The 22,940-nt window shown below is 50.9% G+C and overlaps 1 protein-coding gene across 1 annotated transcript in view; it reads left to right on the plus strand.

The window, feature by feature from the left end:
* The first annotated feature begins 22,321 nt into the window (after positions 1 to 22,321).
* Positions 22,322 to 22,940, plus strand: part of THBS2 (thrombospondin 2) — a 31,820-nt gene continuing 31,201 nt past the window's right edge. The window contains exon 1 of the mRNA XM_057738944.1: positions 22,322 to 22,597. The gene's annotated coding sequence lies outside the window, so the exon portion shown is untranslated. The remainder of the gene's footprint in view (positions 22,598 to 22,940) is intronic.

Consider the following 22,940-nt stretch of genomic DNA (forward strand, 5'->3'; position numbering starts at 1 on the left):
AGGATGGGGTCAAAGGTGGGAAGGCCGCACGGCACCCTTCACGGAAGGGACACAGGTGAAACGTCACGGAGGCAACATTACCAGGGGCTAATCTTATAGAGAGGGCCTCCCACGCGCTGCGTTAGTTAAGGTGCACACGGTTAAATGCTCTCGAATCCTAGGCGGCCCTTTCTGCTGTGTGCTGGGAACGTCAAGGTCGCAAGCCCGCTCACCCTTGCGGAATTGGAAGGCCAGCGTGTCCCTGATGGAACCAGGCCCCACCGCTGTGTCCCCAAGGATGGGAGTTAATTTCCGCTGACAGACGCTCTCTGTCCTCTCCTCCCACAGGGAGAGGCCGGGGATGCAGGGGGCGGCCTCCCAGCCTCCGGGGTGACGCCCACCCAAGCACTGGGAGTCTGCCGGGGACTTGGCAGGATGAAGCGAGGCCTGGGAATCAGGGCCTGCCTGTTGTCAGTTCTTCAAAGGATGCCCGTGGACACCCTCTCAGGGAGCCTCCAAAGGTTGCTTTCCTTTCCAGCACGGGATCGTCGTAGGTGAGGCTTTGATCCCAAGTAAGGACAAGTCTGCGTCACTTTTCGTTTGTTTGGCTGAGGGAACCGTCCGCCCGCCAGCTCCTCTCCTCCTCCCCTCCTGGCCGCCTGCTCCTTCCCTCCCCCCGCCCCATCACTCCTTATCAGTTTCCTTCCCTGGTTCCAGCTCCTCCCACCCGCTGACTGCTGGCTCCCCAGCTACGGTATTCCGTCCTCTCTGTGGGGAAGCTGACGGCGATGTCCTCTGAAACCTGGCATCTTCCAAAGCAGCGTCTGCAGCGCCGGCCTCTTTTCCGAGCTCCAGCTTGCACGTCTGAGGGCCTGCGCCCCTCCGGGGAGGCCTCTAACCAGCTCATTCATCAGCCAGCACCCCATCTTTATGGGATCACCACTCACCCATCTACCATCCGTGGTGAGGTCCCGGTCTCCTGCTCTCAGACCCCACCTGCCCCACTGTCAGCACACACAGCTCCCACAGCCCCAGGCTCTGTCCCAGCGTCCTGGGCACAGCCCCTTGTCTTGAGGAGGACGTCACAGCTCCTGCCCGGACTGAGACAGGGGCCTGGGCCTTCTCCCTGTGTGCCCCGGTTTTCTCTCTGACCGGTCGGTGCCCACATCACAGCTGGGACGACCTTCCTGAATCCAGAACTGCTCAAGGGATCCGTTGGTTGAAAACCACGGGAGACCCTCACACGTCACTGGAGGAAGAGTAACCCGGCCCACGTTCTGTGGAGGGGAATTTGGCCAACTTCTCAGAGTTGAAAATTCACCCACCCTTTGCTTCAGTGCCTGCACCATCCTGTCACATGTGCGCAGAGGTGCACGTGGAGGGACCATCACGGGGCAGCACAGCAGCGCAGGCCTGGGAAGGGCAGGGACACCGGCGGAACGAAGAAGTCGCCCAAACAGTGAGGTGTGCACGGTCACTGCAGGGCACGGGAAGGCCTCCGGGGTGCGCGCTGGCCGGCCCCAGAGCCCTCGGGCCCTGCCCTCCCGCTCCGCGCTCCCTGCCACCAGCTCTGACGGCCGCCCCCGCCCGCCTGCACCTGCCGCTCCTGCTGAGGGGGCCCGCCGGGCCACGGGGCGGGTTCAGCTGTGGGCAGAGCAGCGGGGGTGCAGGAGAGGATGGGCCCCAGCCTGGCCGGGGCTGCCAGCGGGGGGGGGGGCTCAGAGAGCCAGGCTGCTTGCTCCAGTCCAGGACGAGCTCGGAGGCATCACGCGCATCCGGGGTTTCCCTGCGGGATGAGGATCGGGCAGGGCCAGCTCGTGGGCGGCCGCCCGTGTGCTCAGACAGGGCCCCCCAGTCAGAGGCCTCGTGTGTGGTTTAAAGCTCAGCCATCCCTGTCTTGATGATTTCTCCTTTTTATTTTGCAATTGTGTAGCCAAGCCTGGCTCCGAAGAACTCTGCGTGAGGATGTGCCCTGGCTGGCCTTGGCCGGTCCCTGGCCCGGGCGCCTCCCTACTGGTTCTGTAGGGCGCACTCCCCCATCACGACCTGGTAAGGTCTGCTTCTGGGCAACTTGACCAACCCTTGTGTGGTCGTTTGTCCTCGTGTGCTGGGCGAACGTGCGCCTGTGTGCGTGTTTGTTGCATCGCCTCTGGGAGACGCACGCAGGCTACGCAGAGTGGAGCAGCTTCCCGGAGGAGCAGAGGGTGATGGACAGGAACTTGGGACAGACGGGGCGGCAAGAGAGAGGCTTGCTTTTCACAAAAATGTGGTTTGGGGTTTGTTTTTACTTTGGAAACCATTGAAGACAATTAAAACAGATGAGCAAACGCAGAACCCTGATGCTGGCACACCTGAGGCGAAGCTCCTAGGAATAGCAGTCCTTTGACGTCTGGACGGACAGACTTCTGCAGCCCCACCTCCCCTCACGCCTTCCTGTTCACCTGTGTCCCAGGAACTCAGGAGTGTTTCTTTTGCTGAGATGTGCCACGTGCATCGGTGTCTTTTCTCTTCGCTCATGTGATTTTCTCCTCTTGGAAGGCTCGCTTCTTATTAGTTCACCTGGAGTCCCGAGCATCCGTAAAGGACCATTCCCGGTTGTGATGTCTTTGGAGCCACCCTGACCTCACCCGGCGAAAAATTAGTGTTTCTCCCTTGTCTAACTCTTAGCTGCTTTCCTAAGTAACTCTCGTACAACAGGTTTTTAGTAATAGATTTAAAAATGTAAAGCAAAAAAAATGGAAATTCTCAATTTTCAATACAGCATACCACGCATGTAGTAGATATTCATAACCTGTCAATGAATCCAATTTTAGGTTTATATCTTCAGGGAGTTGGATATATGGACTCAAAGTGGGGAATCTGCAGACCTATAGGGTAGATGTAGACACTGCTGCTTTGTGGGACTTGCAATAGGAAAGTTACACCCAGTGCACAGAACGCAGCGTGGAGGACTTGATCTGGCCATTCGTGCAGCGGGAAGGTCGGCTGCTGTAGGCGTTACCTGTGTAGAGAAGGCTGTACACATTTCATAAAAGATGTTGAAGATCTAAAATGTCACTGATGGGCTTCACCTACTTATTTTGTGTATTAGCATTTTGTGTTATTGTATTTTCTTTTGTAAAAATAACAGTCTCTGCAAAGATTTATGTCCAGAGATTAACTTTGATTTTGGGAAAATTAGTTCAGAATAAATAAATGTCAATCTGAACAGCTTTCAGTCAATGTTGACTATTAAGGTTATGTTTGAAATGTAGTCGAAGTTGCATAGGAAAATATGCACAGCAAAGCAACCACAAGGAGATACCCCCAAATCTCTGGAATAAAGAGACAACAACGGTTCTCTCTGAATGGTGGGGAGGCAATTATTTACTCATTTTTAATTCTTTCTCATAGTTCCTCAGGTTTCTATAGTACCAACTGTGTAACAGAAAAACAATTTTAAACCAAATAATTGAGACGTTGTTCAAGGGTTTGCATGCAGTTGTCCTAACCTTTTAAAGAAGGATGATTTTTAGCAGGTCTTGAATATCAAAGTGTCGTGCAATATTTAGTCAATTATGCTAGTAATTTTTCTACGGATTTCGTTCCCGGCAGGTCTGATGGGTCTGCGTCACTTGACTGACAATTCAGATGAATTCCCTGCACGTTTTTGCCCCGCGTCCATGTGGGATGACGACGCAGTGTGGACAGAAGCCAGGCAGACCTTGCGGTCTGCGAAGCTCCTGTGGTGGAGCGGCTGCTGTCTGCCCTTCCTCCTCCTCCTGCCTCTCCCGGTGTCTTTGTCACAGCACCCACGAAGAGGGAGGGGTGCGTTCCCTGCCCTGCTGGCTGGCTTGGCCACGGGACTCGCTTTGGTCACAGAACGTGAGCAGACCTGGCAGAGGCGAGTTCGGGCCAGGCTCGGGGGAGGGCGTGTCCCTACTCACGCTCTCATGTGCAGGGAACCCCCGGCAGGTGTGGGTCCCAGGAGACTGGGGAAGGGAGTGGGGCAGCTCCAAGCTCTGCTGGCCCAGGTGAGCGCCCCTGAGACCCAGAGGGGGATCTGGACTGTGGTTGTAAAGCCACGGGGGTTTCGAGGTTGACCAGCAGTCCCTTTCTCATGTGCCTCGCTCAACTAAGAATAATAATAATTTAACCAGTCCTATTCTTCTTAAAAGGAAGTTTCAGGACCATCTCTGCCACTCAAGGAGATCCCTTTGGCTCCCACGGCCGACTCCAAAACGTTCATCAAATAAACCTTTGAAACGTGCTATTTTCTGCATCCCTTTACATCTCTGGAGGCAGTTTGACATTTCTTACTGATAAGATCTCAAGGGAAGACTCTGGCTGGCTCAGTGGCACTCAGCTCTGGAGGATGTATGCTGCCCAGGTGAAGGCCCCCGGCCCCCATCGTGCGGTCAGCTCCAGGTTCTCTCCTGAAGCTCTTCGGGTTCCTTCAAGGGAGAGCGCCGTGCGATGATAGGGACAGATGTGTGTGCTGTGTTTGTTGAGCACGTTTCGGAAGGAACGAGTTACTGGCATCGCTTTTCTCTGCAGAGTACCTGTGAACAGCTCGAAACACATTTTAGGTAACACTCACTGAGGACACAGTTACCACAGGGCTGTGAGTACCAATCCTGTCTTGTTGTGATGAGTTTTTTTGAGCAAACGTAAGTGGAGACATTAGAAGACAACAACACAGTTTCTTTGACAGAACTTACAAAGTTCATGTTTTCCCAAGGAAGTCATGACTGTTCAAGAGTCCAGTTTTCCGAGGCAGTCCTCCGCTGCAGGAAATATGAGAACACAGGCAGTTGTTGCCCATTAAGTGGCAGTGTTGGTTCAAACACCAGAAGTGACATTGCACTTAGATAATGCAATTAAAATTGAAGCTCTTTGAATTAAGACGTAGACATCCCAGTCTGCATTAGCGCTATGAACCGTGCTAATGTTAATCACCTCTCACGACTTCTGCACTAGTAATACATGGTCAGTGTCGCCCAAACTGTCCGCCGGTGAGTCTGTTGGTCACACAGAAATGAGGCTGATGCATGCTGTCACTCGGAGAAGAGTTGGGTAATTCTGGAAGAAGAGCTGCTTTTAATCTGAACTCACTGAGTAGAAAGCTGGGGGTAGGTCTGATAGGACTGAAGAAAATGTTGGTGTTCTCTCTTTCTGTTACTTCCTGTTGTATTTTATTATAAAATTCTGGATAAGTGCACAGATTTGGGCTTAAACCCTGTGAAGTATGATACTGCAACTCAACCTCCAGAGAAGTTTGTAACTAGAAGAGAAATGGAAAGTCACCTGCCATTGGCTTCATTTTAGTCACGAGGCCTGGGTCAACGGAGTTTGAGTGACTTACATATTATCCAGTGACACACGTGGTCCTCCTCACCCGGTTGATTCCTCCCCGTATCCGGACCTGCATCCATACATCTGGATGCTGGATGTTTGAAGTGGATGTTTGACGTGCAGGTCAGCCTAAGCCAACGAGAGCCTCTGTAACTAGGTCTCCAAGAGAACGCTAGAATGTAGGTGATGTGCTTGTAGGAGTGAGTTGGGAGGGCATTGCTATAGCTGAAGGAAAGATTAAACCACTAGAGGAATGCTTCATTCAACCAATGAATACAATTCACTGGACTATTATGAAATTGATGTTTCCCCAAGGAAATGGTGAAAACATTCCAGATCGAGGTGCTGGGTCATGACGGTGTGACCAGCAAGGGTCCGCGAGCCCAGCCTTCCCTGCCCACGCAGCCGCTCCATGACACGACTGCGTCTGCCTCCGCTGCAGGACTCTGGCAACAGGCGAGCAGGGTGAAACCCCTAAAGAATGGAGAAGGCTTCACAAAAGAAAGCGTGTACCTAGGAGTGCGTACGTAGATAAGCATTGGAGATGAAGACTACGTCAGCGAGGTGGTGGTTCCAAGACCGTCACCGCAGTGGTGTTCCCTCCGGCCCCAGATCGGAGGATGGGATCACCACCGCCACCACCCTCACCTCCATCCTCGGCCCTAAGGTTCACCCTGGGCTCGCTCTTGGTCCAGAGCTCAGTCCTAGAGGCCCTATCTCATCCGTGCTCAGGACGACCCGATGAGCTATTTTACAGAAGAGGGGTAAAGACGTTGAGAGGTTAGAATCTCACCCAAGACTGTCAGCCTGAACACAAAGAGCAGGTCTCCTACTCTTTCTCCTCCTCCCTGGGCTAATCCTCACCAAGTGGCAGTGGGGGAAGACAGGTACATGCAGATTTAAGGTGGTAAATGTCCTCACAAACTGTACTCAGTATATTTAAGTGCTTGCACGCTTAACGCTATGCTAATGGGGTTCCCAAAATTTGAGGGGTATTTGTCCTCTGTTTAAAGCTAAGGACATACTTGTGGACTCTTAAAATTCTCTTACAAATTAGGCACCCAGACTTGCTCTTTTGCAGTGTATTCAGTGCATTTTACTGTTGGAGAGTAAGTGTCTTGAATGGATTTTTCATCACATGAAATGGAGATGGTCCTGTTTATAGCCATGCTGGAGCAGATGCTTACGTGTGCAGTGTGCTGATTTAGGGCAACATGCACCGTATGATGCCTTGAGGGCGTTACGCTGGGTGAAATAAGTCAGACAGAGAAAGACAAATCCTGTAGGACCTCACTGGCATGTGGAATCTTAAAAAATAGAATAAGAGATCAGATTATTTGTAGTTAGAGGAGAGGGGTGGGGGAATCAGATGGAGGTGGTCAAAAGGTACCAGCTTCCATTTATAATCTGAAAAGTACCAGGGATTTAATGTATAGCGTGATGTCTATGTTAACACTGCTGTCTGGTATATTTGAAAGTTGTTAATCAAGTAGATTCTAAAAGTTCTTATCATAAGGGACATTTTTTTTTTGTATTTATGTGAGATGATGTGGATACTAACGAAGCCTGCAGTGGTAATCATCTCCCAACACGTGTGAGTCAAGTTGCTATGTTACCAAAAGTGGGGCTCAGCTGCTCAGTGCTCCAAAGCCAATAGGGATGCCAGGTTGGTGGAAAGGTAAGTTTGCTTTATTTTGGATGCCGGCAACCAGGGGTGGTGGGGGGGGGAGAGCAGACTCCTGTTCAAAGGCCGACTCCCCCTCCCCCGACAATCGGGGGCAAGAGCGTTCATAGACGGGGGGAGGGGGCGACGTGCAGAAAGAGCACAGGCAGCTCTGACGGTCACCTTGAAGTTGGTCATGGGTGGTCCAACCAGCGTCATCTTGTTTCAGGCGCAGTTTGTCTTCAGGTCCAGGGTCTGTGTGTTCCCATTTCTTTGAGGCCAGTTCTTGGAATTGCGGCAGTTGATGTCACGGCTACAGCCTGGTCACCATGTAGTTAATGTCTTCCACCTGCTGGGGGTTTCAGTGTCTACAAGCCAGCTCCCAGGACATGGCTCAGAATATTATCTGCAGCCCTTGAGGAGGAACTAAAAGTCTTTGACTATGCTTAATGACTAAATTATTATTATTTCGTCTCCTTTGACTGTTTTCCTTTGTTTCTGCATTTTCTCATTTCTCTGATTCAACTTATTCTTTGGCTAAAATTTTCCCACAGACAAAAGGCAGGTGGAGGACGTGAGGGGGCCAGGACTGTAGGGTCCTGCTCCATTTCAATTATGCTGTACACCTTAAACTTACACAGAGAAGTATGTCAATTATATCTCAATAAAACTGAGAAGAAAACATAATTTTAAGCTTGAAATATGCGAGTATCTAATGAGAGCTGATTATAATGAAAAGAAAATAAACTATAACATTAAAAATACACCTACAGAAAATGAACTGCATTAAAAAGTGTGCAGAGGGACTTCCCTGGTGGCACAGTGGTTAAGAATCCATCTGCCAATGCAGGGAATATGGGTTTGATCCCTGGAACTGGAAGATCCCACATGCTGTGGAGCAACTAAGCCTGTGCGCCACAACTACTGAGCCTGCGGTCTAGAGCCCAAGAGCCACAACTACTGAAGCCTGCTTTCTCGAGGGCCTGCGTGCCACAACTACTGAGCCCACATGCTGCAACTATTGAAGCCTGTGTGCCTAGAGCCCATGCTCCACAACAAGAGAAGCCCACGCATCACAACGAAGAGTAGAGAAAGCTCACTGCAAGTAGAGAAGGCCTGCGCGCAGCAATGAAGACCCAATGCAGCCAAAAATAAATAAATAAATAAACAAATTTGCAGAAACACTATAGAACATTGCATGTGACAAAATTCTAATATTACACATTTATGTATACATCATGTTGTTTTATTGAAAAAGATTCAATTAAAACTCTAGAAAATGTGATTGCTTTTACAAATGCTGCTCAGTATTTTCCACCGTTTATCTGCCACCAACTCATCACTTCTGCTTAATGGAGGTGCCACCAATGTTCACAAACATAAATTTAAACATCCAAATTAAAAATACTCTCACAAATCATGCACAAATAAATAGTTTTTTTTCCTACTGATTTTTTCTTACTGATTTGGCATGCATAAAACAATAACAGAACCTGCACCGCTATTGAAAATATTAAATTTTATCATAAAGTAAGAACGTAGTTTAGGTAGATAGTGTTAATTTTTTGAGGTCTTTCTATGTAGAAAAATACATTTATATACTTAGCATATACGTAATTTCTATCATTTAAAAATGATAATTAAAAATAATTATCTCTCTCCCTGAAGAGCTTAATAGTCATCAAAGACTTTCGCCCATGTTTTGTCATTTTAAGCCAACTAGACGCTTGGATGAATTTTTTTTTTTAATTTACTTGATGGACGTATACTTGATTTACGATGTGCTAATTTCTGCTGTACAGCAGAGCGATTCAGTTGTACATGTATGTATTCTTTTTCATATTCTTCTCCATGGTGGTTTTTCACTGTGTGTTGGATACAGCTCCCTGTGCTCCACAGTAGGACCTTGTTTATCCATCACATGGACAGCAGTTTGCATCTGCTGATCCCCACATCCCATTCCATCCCTCCCACCCCCCTCCCCCTCGGGAGCCACGGTTCTCCGGGTGAGTCGGCTTCTATTGTGTAGACAGGTTCATCCATGTCCTGTCTTAGATTCCACACATACGTGATATCACATGATACTTCTCTTTAACGTCACATAGTATGATAATCTCCACTTGCATCCATGTTGCTGCAAATGGTACTATTTCATTCTTTTTTATGGCTGACTCGTATTCCATCCGATATATGTACCACTTCTCCTTTATCCATTCATCTGCTGATGGTCATTTAGGTTGTTTCATGTCTTGGCTGTTGTGGATGGTGCTGCTATGAACATAGGTGTGCATGTATCTTTTTGAATGAGAGTTTTGTCCATTGAATTATAGCATATGCCCAGGAGTGGGATTGCTGGATCATGTGGTAGATCTATATTTAGTTTTTTGAGGAACCTCCATACTGTTCTCCATAGTGGCTGCACCAATTTACATTCCCAGCAACAGTGAAGGAGGGTTCCTTTTTCTTGGATGAATATTAAATCATTCATTCCTCTACTGTTTTGTAAGAATACTAAATTATCACCGCGTGGCAGGAACCCGGGGGGATGTTGACCTCCGCTGGGGAAGAAGAGTGACTTCTACCCTCTCATGGGACTTACAGACCAGGGTACATTAATCTCTATATGGTATGAGATATGGATTAAAGGTTTAATCTGTTTTTGTTTTGTTTTATTCCTGCATGTGGATATCCAATTGCTCCAGAATCATTTGTTGGAAAGACTTCTTTTCCCTACCCTGAATATCCTGTACAATTTTGCCAAAAATCAGTTGTTCATGTGCATATGAGTCTACATCAGAACTCTTTTCTGTTCTGTTGACCTAACTTACTGCATTTTAGCAATACCATACTGTCTTAAATCAAGTAGTATAAAACTTCTTTGTTCTGCTTATTGAAAGTCATATTGTCTATTCGAGGTCCTTTGCATTTCCAAATGGACTTCATAATTGGCTTGCAAGTTTATAGAAAAAATACATGTCCAGATTTTGATTGAGATTGCATTGAATCTGTAGGTTTAGGAATAATTGGAATCTTAAGAAAGTTGAGTATTCTGATATGTGAATATCATATATCTTTACACTTATTTAGGACTTCTTCAGTTACTCTCAATGTTTGATAGTTGTATGTGGACGGTATTGCACTATTTTGTTTGACTAATCTATTAGTATTTCGTGTTTTTGTTGTTATTGTAAATGGTATGTGATGTTTTAATTTCTGATGGTTCATTGTTAATATACATAAGCACAATAGAATTTTGTATATTGATTTTCATCTTCCATAACCTCACTAAACTCACTATTCCTAGCAGTTTTTTGTAGGTTTCATTGGATTTTCTACAGAGATGATCATGTGTGTAAATAAAGGGATACTTTTGCTTCTACCTTTCCAGCCTCAATACTCTTTTTCTTGCCTGGTTGCACTGGCTAGAATTCCCAGTACAATATTGAACAGAAGTGATGAGAGACGTCTTTTGCACCTCAGGGGGAAGCATTCGGTCTTCTATCATTGAGTATGGTGTCAGCTGCAGATTTTATAGGAGCTCTTTATCATGTTGAGGAAGTGTCCTTATGTTATTATTTCCCTCTTGTATTTCTGATTTCTTTCTGCCTAATAGACTTCCTTTAACATTTTGTATATTGCAAGTTCGTTGGTGATTAATTCTTCCCATGTTTGTATGTCTGAGAAAGTTTTCATTTTACTTTTGCTTTTGAAAGCTGTTTTGGCTGGGAATAGAATTCTAGGCTGACATATATATATATATGTAGACACACATTATATATGTATACATATAGACTAAATTCAGGACTTTAAATATTGGACTTCATTTTCTTCTCATTTATGTTGATTGTTTCTTACGAGAAATCTCCTGTCATTATTAGTTTTGTTCCTTGGTATGGAAAGTGTTGTTTTTCTTTGGCTCTCTTTACAATTTTATCTTTATCACTGATTTAGACAATTTGACTGCTGTGTACATTGGTATAGTTTTTTTTTCGTTTTACGTATGATTGGGTTTATTGGGCTTCATTAGTCTGTGGCGTCTTACTCAACACACGGGGGATTGGGGGGCATTACTATCGTTTTCGCCTCTTCCTCTGGGGCCTCCAGTTACAAGTATATGAGTCTCACTGTGCTCTGTTAATTTTTCTAAATCTTTTGTTCTCTGTGTGTTTTCTTTTGGAGAGTAGCTTTGCTAGGTCTTCAAGTTCACCAATCTCTTTTTTTTTTTCAAAAAAATAAGCACATGTAAATTTTTCATCTCACATTATAGTTTTCACATCTAAAAGTTTTACTTGGATGTGTTTTATACCTTCATATCTACTTAACTTTTTTTTTTAAGAACTTTTACTGAGATACAGTTAACAGACAATAAACAGCATGCATTTACAGTGTACAATTTGGTGTCCCAATCTCCCAGTTCATTCCCCCCCAACCCTCCCCGCTTTCCCCACTTGGTGTCCATGTGTTTGTTCTCTACACCTGTGTCTCTCTTTCTGCCTTGCATTTCCTCTTTCATAGTTGTTAGCATTTGCCTTATGTATTGAGGGGCTCCTATATTGGGTGTATATATATTTATAATTGTTATCTCCTCTTCTTGGATGGATCCCTTGATCTTTATGTAATGTGCTTTCTTATCTCTTGTAACATTTTTTATTTTAAAGTCTATTTTATCTGATATGAGTATCGCTACTCCAGCTTTCTTTTGATTTCCATGTGCATGGAATATCTTTTTCCATCCCCTCACTTTCCGTCTGTATGTGTCCCTAGGTCTGAAGTGGGTCTCTTGGAGACAGCATATATATGGGTCTTGTTTTTGTATCCATTCAGCCAGTCTGTGTCTTTTGGTTGGTGCATTGAGTCCATTTACATTCAAGGTCATTATCAATATGTATGTTCCTATTACCATTTTCTTAATTGTTTTGTTTTTGTTTCTGTAGGTCCTTTTCTTCTCTTAAGTTTCCCGCTTAGAGAAGTTCCTTTAGCATTTGTTGTAGGGCTGGTTTGGTGGTGCTGAATTCTCTTAGCTGTGGCTTGTCTGTAAAGCTTTTGATTTCTCCGTCGAATCTGAGTGAGATCCTTGCTGGGTAGAGTATTCTTGGTTGTAGGTTCTTCCCTGTCATCACTTGAAATATATCATGCCACTCCCTTCTGGCTTGCAGAGTTTCTGCTGAGAAATCAGCTGTTATCCTTATGGGAGTTCCCTTGTGTGTTATTTGTCATTTTTCCCTTGTTGCTTTTAATAACTTTTCTCTGTCTTTAATTTTTGTCAGTTTGACTACTATATGTCTTGGCGTGTTTCTCCTTGGGTTTCTCCTGCCTGGGACTCTCTGCGCTTCCTGGACTTGGGTAGTTATTTCCTTTCCCATGTTAGGGAAGTTTTCAACTAGAATCTCTTCCAAGATTTTCTCGAGTGCTTTCTCTCTCTTGTCTCCTTCTGGGACCCCTATAATGCGAATGTTGGTGCGTTTAACATTGTCCCAGAGGTCTCTTAGGCTGTCTTCAGTTCTTTTCATTCTTTTTTCTTTATTCTTTTCTGCATCAGTGATTATCACCATTCTGTCTTCCAGGTCACTTACTGACCCTTCTGCCTCAGTCAATCTGCTATTGGTTCCTTCTAGTGTATTTTTCATTTCAGTTATTGTGTTGCATATCTCTGTTTGTTTGCTCTTTAATTCTTCTAGGTCTTTGGTAAACTTTTCAATCTTTGCATCCAGTGTTTTTTCAAAGTCCTGGATCATCTTCACCATCATTATTCTGAATTCTTTTTCTGGAAGGGTGCCTATCTCCTCTTCATTTAGTTATTTTTCTGGGGTTTTATCCTGTCCCTTCATCTGGTACAATGTCCTCTGCTTTTTCATTTTCTCTGTCTTTCTGTGGCTGTGGTTTTCAGTTCCACAAGATGAAATACTGCTGATACTGCTTGATCCTGCTGTCTGCCCTCTTGTGGAGGAAGCTGTCTATCTACTTAACTTTTTGAACATGTGGAATACAGTTATAAAAACAGTTTTACTGACATTTTCTGCTATTTTCTAACACTTGCATCAGTCCGGGGGCAATATTACTGGGTTGAGTTTTCTTCTTATTGTAGGTCCTACTTTTTTTCATTAGTGCATATGCAGCACTCTTTGATTGTACACCAGATGTGAACTTTGTGGCACGCTGGATATCCCAATGTATATTCTATTCTATTCTAGTTTGGGATTCTGTTAAGTTGCTTGAGGACAGTTTAACCTCTGAGGCCCTGCTTTTAAGATTCATGAGGTTGGATGACAGTAGCACTTAGTTTAAGGCTACTTAAGGCCAGGACTTTTGAATCATTGCACTCAGTACACCGCGAAATGCAAATAAAACTACAATGACATATCAACTCACACTCACAGTATATATATGCATATACATGTGTATATATGTATGTATCTATACACACACACACATACGTAATCACTATAGAGTGACTACTATAAACAAACAGAAAGTAACAAGCGTTGGTCAGAATGTGGAGAACTTGCCACCCTTGTGCACTCTTGGTGGGAATGTACAATGGTACAGCCACTATATAAGACCATGGTGACAATTACTTGAAATTAAAAACAGAATTACCATATAATCCAGCAATTTGACTCAATGTGGTTCTTTTACATCCTCGCCAGAGAGATTAGGCAAGAAAAAGATACAAGTCCTCCAAATCAGAGAGGAAGAAGTAAAATTATGTCTGTGGATGACATGATCTTATATGTAAAGACCTTCAAGACTCCACACACACACACAAAGCTGTTGGAACTAATAAAGAAATTCAGCATAGTTGCAGGATACAAAATCAACATACAAAAATCAGTTCTGTTTTTATACAGTAAATTATTTGAAAAGGAAATTAAGAAAATGATCCCTCTCACAATAGACTCAAAAATAAAAATAATAAAAATGAAATTGTGTAGATAGGAACATGAGCATGTTTTAAAGAGTCCTAGAGATAGCTATAGATATATGTACTAGATATTAGGAGAAAGACAAAGAAAACACTGAAATTTGAGTTAAATTGTATTGTTTTCATATGATGCTCTTATACCATAGGCTTGCTTCAGGTGTCGGATAGCCCAAAACTTATTTTGTTTTCCCCAATTTTACTTAGGTTTTGGATCACCAGCTTTACTTTTGAATTGACAATGTCAGTTTAAAATGTGTACATTACTGTACTTCTAGATTCTTTTCACTGTGGTAGGTGCTCTATGAAATTAAAGAACTTTAAATTAAATCAATTAAGAAACCTCATAATTTTTACTGCTCTTCTGAATGGAGAATATAAAATACTTCATACAAATTTACAAGCAAAGAAAATTTCTCTTTTTTCCCCATTTTTCAATAGCTTCAAAAATTGAAAGAATGAAATTCGCAGGATAAGGAACACTCTCAGGATCAAACATTTGAATTAAAAGGGTCTCCCTTCACACTCCCTTAGTATCAGCTCCCTTTTGATTCATCTCACTCGCTGAAATGTCGAGATAGTGGCTGAGGAACACAGGCACCCAGATGTGCGTGTTGTTATGCATCTATACATCTCATTACCAACCTGTACCCACTGAGAAATTCCACTCAGCAGAGGAATCCTTCGGCTTTCTCTTCTTTGGTTTTTCATTTTTGTCCATATAAGTTGTGACAGTTAATTTTTTGTGCCATCTTAACTGGGCCATGGGGAGCCCAGACGTCTGCCCAAGCATTATCCTGTGAAGGTGTTTTCAGATGCGAGTAGCTTTTGAACCTGTAGACTCAGTAAAGCAGACGGCCCTCTCTAATGTGGTGGGCTGCATCCAATCGGTCGAAGGCCTGACTAGAACACAGAGGCTGACCCGCCCTTGAACACGAAGGCACCCTTCTCGCCTGACTGTCTCTGAACTGGGATGTCAGCTTGTCCCCCTCTTGGACTTGAGTGAAATGTCTGCTCTTCCTGGGTCCCCAGACTGGAAACACACCCTCCGTCCTCTGGGGGCCAGGCCTCTGGACGGGGACTGGACCTAAACGAGCAGCTCTCGGGGCATCCAGCTCTCCGGCTGCAGATCTCGCAGCCCGTCAGCCTCCACAGTCATGTGAGCCCGTTCCCTGTAGTCAGTCTTTCTGCAGATGTGATCCTACTGGTTCTGCTTCTCTGGGGAGCCCTGACTAGCACATAAGATTTGCCAAGTGCTTTTTGAAACCATCCAAAATTGAGTAGAAAATGAAGGCCCTGAGCTCTTCTTCTGAGGTCACGCAGTTTAGGACATCTTGCAAAATCTGGCCTTATCGCTAACGTGCAGGGGCATTGAAAAGAGAGAAGATACTTGTAAACTCTCTTCTGTGATTGCACTTTGCAAACGGTTGAGCTTGCTCCATACGGGGAGTCATATTTACATGTGTCATGCTAGCTGGGATGGTTTATAATTCCTGGGATTCGTCTGCCCTTCCTGCCTGCATTCCACAGTGACAGGGCACACACGTGCACACACCAAGCGACCGGCGAGCGCAACGCCAGTTGGTCTGAACACCTCCCCGTTTCATCTCTGCTCAGATTCCTGCTCCCTAACTACAAAAACATTGTGCAAATGTCAGTCACATGAATCTGCTTGTGAACACCCATCGCCCTGTGTGCTTCTCCCGGGACACCGCACAGTGATTCAGCACCAAGTCCTCTCCCCCGAGAGACATTGAGCCAAACCCTGCAGAAGTGAAGCAAGTTCAGGGAGAGCCCTGCAGAAACACCACGTGACACCACGCCCTCATGACCCTGTGTGTTGGCGGCCCAGGGTGTCTGGGTGGTCAAGCCCACTCGGGGCTCTGGTGGGCTGGGAGACCCCGGTTTCCTAAGCTTCGTGTAGCGGAGCTTGGCCGTCTCTAGGGCCTGAGAGAAAGAAGGGCGCCAGCTGCCTGTGTGCAGTTACTCCAGGTCAGTGTGCGTGAAAGAAACTAAGCGGACGCTTTGTCCCCGCGGCTCTACAGAGGGTGGGGTCCTCTTCAGCATCGGGAGGGGGCCCGACAGGTGGATCCGGGGCAGCTTTTATCGCAGGGTCTGGGGGCAACAGAGACGGCTGCAGCCGCCTTCCGGAGGATTCCTCAGCAGACGCCTCAGGGTCCCGCGTGGAACCCGTGGAGATGCTCCCGCGGGATCTCCGGGTGGGCGAGCGCCCGCCTCCCCGAGGGAGAGGAGCCTCTCTACGGATGCGGCGTCCTTCCTGGCGCAGTCCAGGAAACACCCCCGCACTGCCTCCTGCTCCCTCTTTCCTCCTCCCTCTCTGCGTTCCGCTGTATTGCAGTCCAGTGACGCGCCTGCCTGGCGGTACGGCTGACTGTCCCCCGGGATCTCGCTCAAACGTGGGTTCCTCTTGAAGCAGCTTTCTGGTCCTGACCACGGGCTGAATTGGAGCAGGGCTGAGAAATGGTGTTGATGGCGGGTCCTGCGGCCGCAGCCGCCCCCACGCGCTGGAGATGTCCCCCGACCCCCGGCAGCCGCCGCTGAGACAGTTCTCTGACTTGCAGCCCGTGTCTCCACCAGGCTCGGCAGGGAGTCCTTAGGAAGTAGGCCTTCGGCGCCTGTCGGCCCTTCAAGCCTTGGCTGCACCCCTAGCATGTTCCCACAGACCAGCCTGGTCTGGGCACGTGGTGCGCGCGGACTTTATGCGGATGCACTTAGCACACGAACAAAGAGTTAATCGTGAACCTCTGCTGGGTGATCCCACGTCCTCTGCTGCCCAAGGCCAGGGTCAGCGGGACCCGGGGTGGAGCCCGCAGGGGAGCTGGTCACGCGGGGAGCGGGCCTCTGTGTCCCCGTGCCTGGGGCACGTCCCAGGCTCGCGCCACAGCCCTGGCGCGGCGGGCGGGCCGGCCCCCGCTGCCCGGGACCCTCTGTCCTCCCAGAGGTCACAGGCCCGCGAGAGGGAGGCACCCCTCCGGGCACCCGCAGACGAGCTCAGAGGAAATGGGGTCTTGAGAGACGATGGCGGTGGGTGGCGGGGAGCGGTGCCGGGAGGGGTCCTGGCTGGCGGGGCCTGGAGGAGACCGCAGAGCCGAGGCTCGAGCTCCTTTAGTGGAAAGAACCAGCCGAATTACAGCTGGTGGGAAAGTGTCTCAGGCAGAACAGGTAGCAAGTTCAAGGTCCCCAAGAACAGCACTTGAGGAACAGAACGGTGACGGGGTGGGGGAGGGGAGCCCAAAGGAGGCGGGAGGGGGAGGGGCAGCCGCGGAAGATGGGAGGGAGGTCGCCGGGGGTGTCGGCAGGGCGCTCCCTGCTGTCGTCCCTGCAGCGTCCCTCCCTCCGGCACCACGGGTGGGGCCTCTTGCCCCTGCAGGCAGCTGACCCTCAGCTCGCGTCTGGGGGGCACCGGGCTCCCATTTCTCCCGTCCTGTGGGCGGTGCAGAAGGGCCGACGCCTGGGAGCTGAGCTGGGGCCCTGGAGCCCGCGTCCCCGCCGCCCCCTCGGCGCCGGCAGAGGCGGGGTTGCAGGGCTGGGCGGGGCGGACGGCGAGAGCGCTGCCGCAGCCCACGCTGGGGGTGCGCTTGCAGACGGGGGGTCGTGGGACCGGAGTCCCGGGCAGAGATAGCATCAGGATGACTCACCCGCCGCCGTGCAGGGTGGGCGGGAGGCGGACACACAGGCGCGCCTCTGCGGACGTGGGTTCACGTCCGATGGCGCATTTGAACAGAAGTCAGACAGATGAGTCTCAAGCCGGTCGGGGCTGGGCCTGGCCGGGGGGAGGCCTGCACCCCACAGGCTGAGGGAGCCCGGAGGCCAGGAGCCGAGCTCCGGGTGCGGGGGTGCAGGACACGGCCGAGGGAAGGGGTCCAGCACCCTCGGGTGGCGCTGCCTGGCCTCCCCCGGGCGCCCCCGCGGCTGGAGCCAGGCCCCCGTGGCCCCCGTGGTCCCCGTGGTCCCCCACTAGATCAAGAGCCTGCAGCCACCAGGGGGGCAGCTGTCTGTCCACAGTGTCTTGGAGGATGTGTAAAGCAGCAAACGTAGGGGAAGCGCAGAGATCTGGGTTTCACAGCTCAGAAGGGCGGATGGGAGGAAAGAGCAGAGCCCTGGGCCTGAGACCAGCCCCGGCTCCCTCCCGGCTGTGCTCTGGGACGAGGCTTTGTGGTCACTGCGGCCTCCCTGCCCTCCGGCCTGGAGCCGTAAAGCGTGTCCCCGCTTCCTGAGCTCCCCCGCCGCGTGCTGGGGACCCTTGAGAGGGACCTCACCTCGCGGGCTGACCTTGTCAGACGAGCACAGACCACCCGGCCCGGCTCAGACCCGGCTTCTGACTCAGTGGGTCTTGTGACCGTGCCCTTTCACAGGGGAGGAAGCCGGGGCCCAGGGAGGGGACGTGCGGCGTCACGGAGCCGGCTGGGGCTGGCGCCGGGCTCTCGGCCCTTGCTGCCCTCTTCACAGCCTCCCAGCGCCTGCCCTGCCCCGCGCGGGCCGAGGCCCCGGCAGCTCCCCGGCCCCTCGCCTCTCTGGGCGGCTGCCCCATTCCCACCAGGACTGGACATAACCCGTGGCCTCATCGTGCCTGGCCTCCATCCGCAGGAGCTTTTTGTCAGGAATCCTCTCCTGCTACCAGCCCCCGGCCTCCTCACATCGGAATCACAAGCTGTTGTTTCTCCTCCGCTGTCGGTCAGGGCAGAGCCCGTTCCCGGAACCCTCCGCCCACAGGAGGGTGAGAAAGCCCTTTGCTTACTCAGGGCTAGGAGAGACTAAGAGGAAACAGATGCCTGCCGCCCATGTCTCCAGCCAGGGCTCCTGATCTCTCTGCTCCTGGCTCCTGTCCTGCGCCCTCGACGGCTCCTCCCCGTGGCCCCAGCAGCACCGTGCCCTGGAGGCCAGAGGTCCCCGGACCCACCCCCGTCCTTGCCTCCAGACCCCCTCGGTTCCCGTGGGGACCCAGAGCCCCCCTCTCCAGGGGGTGGGGGGGGCAGGGCCTCCCCGGGGGGCTGTGCTGGGCTGACCCCCTTGGACTGCATCCACCCTTACCCCCTCAGAGTCTCTGTGTAGCCGAGAGCAGAGAGGTCGTTCTGTTTGCTCCTTTGTGAGCCCGCTGGTTCATCCTCTAACTCACAAGGTGTGTGTGGAGCATCTACAGCACTTGGTACAGAGCAGACCCTGTTCTCAGGCCGAAGGCCCTGCATCCCGCCTTTCTGGTGAATCCCCGCCGTGTCTCCTACGGGGTCCGTGGCCACTGGTGGACGCTCGAATGTTTACTGTGACTGGAAGTCGCTGCCCAACAGGCGGGTTTCAGGAATGAGCGGGAATCTCAACCCTGTTTCCTTGGCGCTTAAATTCTAACTTTGCTCCAGAGACACAAAGACACCTTTCCCGGAGCCTCCTCCAGGCATCTGGAGTCGGTGGTGTGGCCCTCCCCCCAGGCGTTGGCTCCCGTCCCCTCTCCATCCCACCACCCTCCCCCTCCTGCCCCAAGGGCCATGTCCATCTAAGTCCAGTGTCTGGAACGGGACGCCTGCCCGGCGGGGCTGCACGGGGGTGATTATGCCTGTCCCGCCCCTGGCCCTTCTGCGGGCACAGCCCAGCCCGGCACTTGGCGTGAGGGCCGCACCCCACACCCCGCTCTCTGCATAGGATGCCCTCAGCTAGGTGATGTTTGATCCTCTTGCAGGAACCTGCCTGGACGCCCCCGCCTGTCTTTCCCGTCCCGGAGCACCTGATTCCCAGTCAGACTCTAAACTGTCGCCAGGCTGACGCCTCCCCAGCCGGTCAGTGGCTGGTCGTGCCGTCCCAGATGCAGCCTGCGGTTGCTCCACTCTCCCTAGGTCTCCCACCATGACTGTGAAGATGGACGTTTCCAGAACCTGGCAGTGCATCTGCGTTGGTTTCTAGGGCTGCTGTTACAAAGTGCCATGAACTGGGTGGCTGAAAATAACACAGGTGCATTCTCCCAACGTCTGGGGGTAGGATATCTGAGGTCCAGGTGCATACAGGGCTGGGCTCCCTCCCGAGGCTCTGGGGAGGGTCCTCCTGCCTCCAGCTTCTGGGGCTGCTCAGTCCCTCCCATCTCTGCCTCCCTGCTCACGTGGTGTTCTGTGTCTCAATGCCCCTCTTGCTATAAGGACACCAGCCACTGGACTTAGGTCACCCTCTTCCAGTATGACCACATCTGTAGAGACCGTGTCTCCAAACAGGGCCAGACCGCAGGCTGCAGGTGGACGGGCACTGGGGACTCGGTTCAGCCTCCAGTGTCCAGGCCCCACACAGCCCGCTTCCACCCTTCTTCCCCTCTTCCGTCAGACACACACTTTTCCTCACCCTTGAAAACTCACCTTCTGCTCGAGTGTCTGTTAACTCTCCAGAATTCCCAACTGCCCCTGTGACCCAGCTTTGCTTTGTGCTTCGTGGTCACACGGCCTCTATCCCGTGGCGGCCACCCACGAACTTCGTGCCCGCCGCTGCTTCCAGTCCCCCCGCACAGGAGGGCTGCCGAGCCCAGCTCCATCAGGCCCCGAGCATCTCTGCCGTCCATGCCCTCGGTCACGTTCCAGCCTTGGGGCTGGACTCTGCTTCTGCGGGGCTGAACCAGGGCCTTCAACTCCCCCACCTAGGCCTTTCCCGGGACCCGTGCCCCACTTCCCCCCGTCCCGGATGCCCTCCCCGGAGGCCATGATCCAGTCGGCTCAGGTCCCATCTCCTCAAGGAGCCTCCCCTTTGGAAGAAGCCTCTTCTCTGGAGCCCCAGCGAGCTGGTGCCTCTGGCCAAGCGCTCCTCTGACCTGGCCCTGCTTGTGGTCTGTTCTCCTTACCAACCACGAAGGAGGTGGGACTCCCCTCACCCCGCGTGCTCCTGAGACGCTCAGCACGGCAGGGCTTTCTGTCTTAACACTGTTGGGTGAGTGGCTGTCGGCCGGCTGCACAGAAGGGGAGAGGCCCTCATGGCGCCGCTGCCGGCAGGCGGGGTGAGGGCCAAAGCCCCGCTTGCTGGACAAGGGACAGCCAACCTGCAGGCCAAGTCAGCTCAACTGGCACATCACCAATTACCACTAAGAAGGCTTTAAGGGAAACCGAGTTATACATTTTTCTTTGCAGTTTGAGATAGCATCGATTTAGTTACACAGAGTACAGTTTTTTAAGTTCAAATGCCGACTGAACCACCGACAGGTTGACCAAAAGCAACATACCTTACCTCGAGCAAGACATATACCTTCTTCGAGTCAAGTTTCTTCTTGCCCATCGGAAATCGATACTGTCTACCCCGTAACCCACGAACAGTCACCGTAAACAAGGGCTTCAGAAGACGCAAGCGGTGAACGAAAGTCATGGTCCTGTCCGTTGCAGGCCCCCTCCGTCCGGCTCCACCCTGCAAAGCCCCGCGGACGGCTGGGCTGCACGCTGCGTGGCGGGACCGTGAGGGCCTGCTGCGTCTCTGTGGCCCCCACCTGGCAAGGACCGCGGTGTAGAGGATGCAGCTCCCTCAGGTCCCAAGGTGGCTTGGAGCGAACTCCCTCCAGCATCCTCCAGTTGAGACTTGACCTGCCCACTGCTGACCGCACCACTGCCCCGGTACCTTGGGGGCCGTCAGCCCGTGCAGCCGCCCACACCTCCTCTCCTGTCCACCGTCCAGCCTGGCCTTGGGGGAGGCCTCACCTCCTCCCCCAGCCGCCCCTCCCTCTGTCTCCCCCTCCCCCAAACTCTCCTCCCCCATCCTCCCCCTCCCCTGCCCACCCCCTCCCCCGCCCAGGTCCGGCCTGGCCTTGGGGGACTGAGCTCTGGGGAGCTGCGGGGAGTCTGGCTGCTGTGGCTGTTCTCACTTCTTGAGCCTCCCTCCTGCATGACCCGCCCATCAGGCTGTGAGGCTAAGTGAGCCTGTGGAAGCTGATGACGGGTTGTTTGGGCCGTAGGGAAAGCCTGTACCAGAGGCTCTTGGCCCCACGCTCGGCGTCCCGAGGCAGAGGCCACCCTGTGGGGTCCAGGCTCGGCACATGAAGCCGAATTTGAATGAAGATGCATTCTCCCCATCCTGTTTCTCTGTCACCTAACCGATGTGCTGGCTTCCTTTTAGGTTCAAGATCATCCTTTTTGCACAGGATAAATGCGTTCACCCCTATAACTTCATCAATACCGAGACTGATCGTTTCCACCCACTTTTTCTTTGGGTTTTATTGATTGTTACTTACTTAGTTTAGAAAGACCATTCTCACTTTGGATAATGTGAACCAGATTTGAAGCCTACAACTTGCATTCTTTCTCTTAAGCGAAAAGGGGAGTTCAGCCAATCTTGCTGGTTTTATTTATAGCATCTTATTTCCTGAGAGAAGACAGGAAACGTCGGTCTTCCCCTCGCTCATCTGGCTCCTCCTCTGGTCCCCCAGATGCACGGGGGAGGAAGGGGGGAGGCTGGACCGGACCGCTGCCAGGTGCTCCAGCAAACGCGAGATCAGAGGAGGAATTATGTCATTGCTCCGAAGGAATGAGGCCAGCGTGCTTCCGCGCGTGTGTTGACGGACAGCCCCTCACTGGACCTAGCGCATATAAGCAGCGCCTGCCGCCGGGCTGGTGCGACCTCCAAGCCCAGCTCCTCTGCAGAGCGGGGCTGGGTCTCCTCCCGAACCCTCGTCCCTCCCGGACCCCACGCCCAACTCTGAGAGGCGTCTTCCCTGCTGGTTTTTCACATACCAGGTAAGAGCTTTCTTTTTAAATTTACCAAATCATTTCGTGGTAATTTAATTTTCAGAAGAAGCTCTTTTTGAGTCTAAGAGGGGAGAAGGAGACAGTGCAAAAGAGTTTAAAGTAAGGAGGGGCATGTCTGTCAGCACCTGAAGGCGGCCGTGTCCTCACCGTGTGTGTGCTGCTCTGTCGGAGAGCTGAGCGGAGGAAGCTCGCTTCCCACTTCTCGGCGCTCCGTGCACAGGGGTGGTGCTGTGACCTTCCTGGGCTTTTGCATCACCTGAAGATTCTTGTTACTTTCATGAAGGTACCTGCCTGGAACCTTGGGCAGATGCTTCTGTTTTCAGCTGCAGAA

The sequence above is a fragment of the Hippopotamus amphibius genome, chromosome 6 (assembly GCF_030028045.1).
Source record: "Hippopotamus amphibius kiboko isolate mHipAmp2 chromosome 6, mHipAmp2.hap2, whole genome shotgun sequence".
In the NCBI taxonomy this organism is placed as follows: Eukaryota; Metazoa; Chordata; class Mammalia; order Artiodactyla; family Hippopotamidae; genus Hippopotamus; species Hippopotamus amphibius.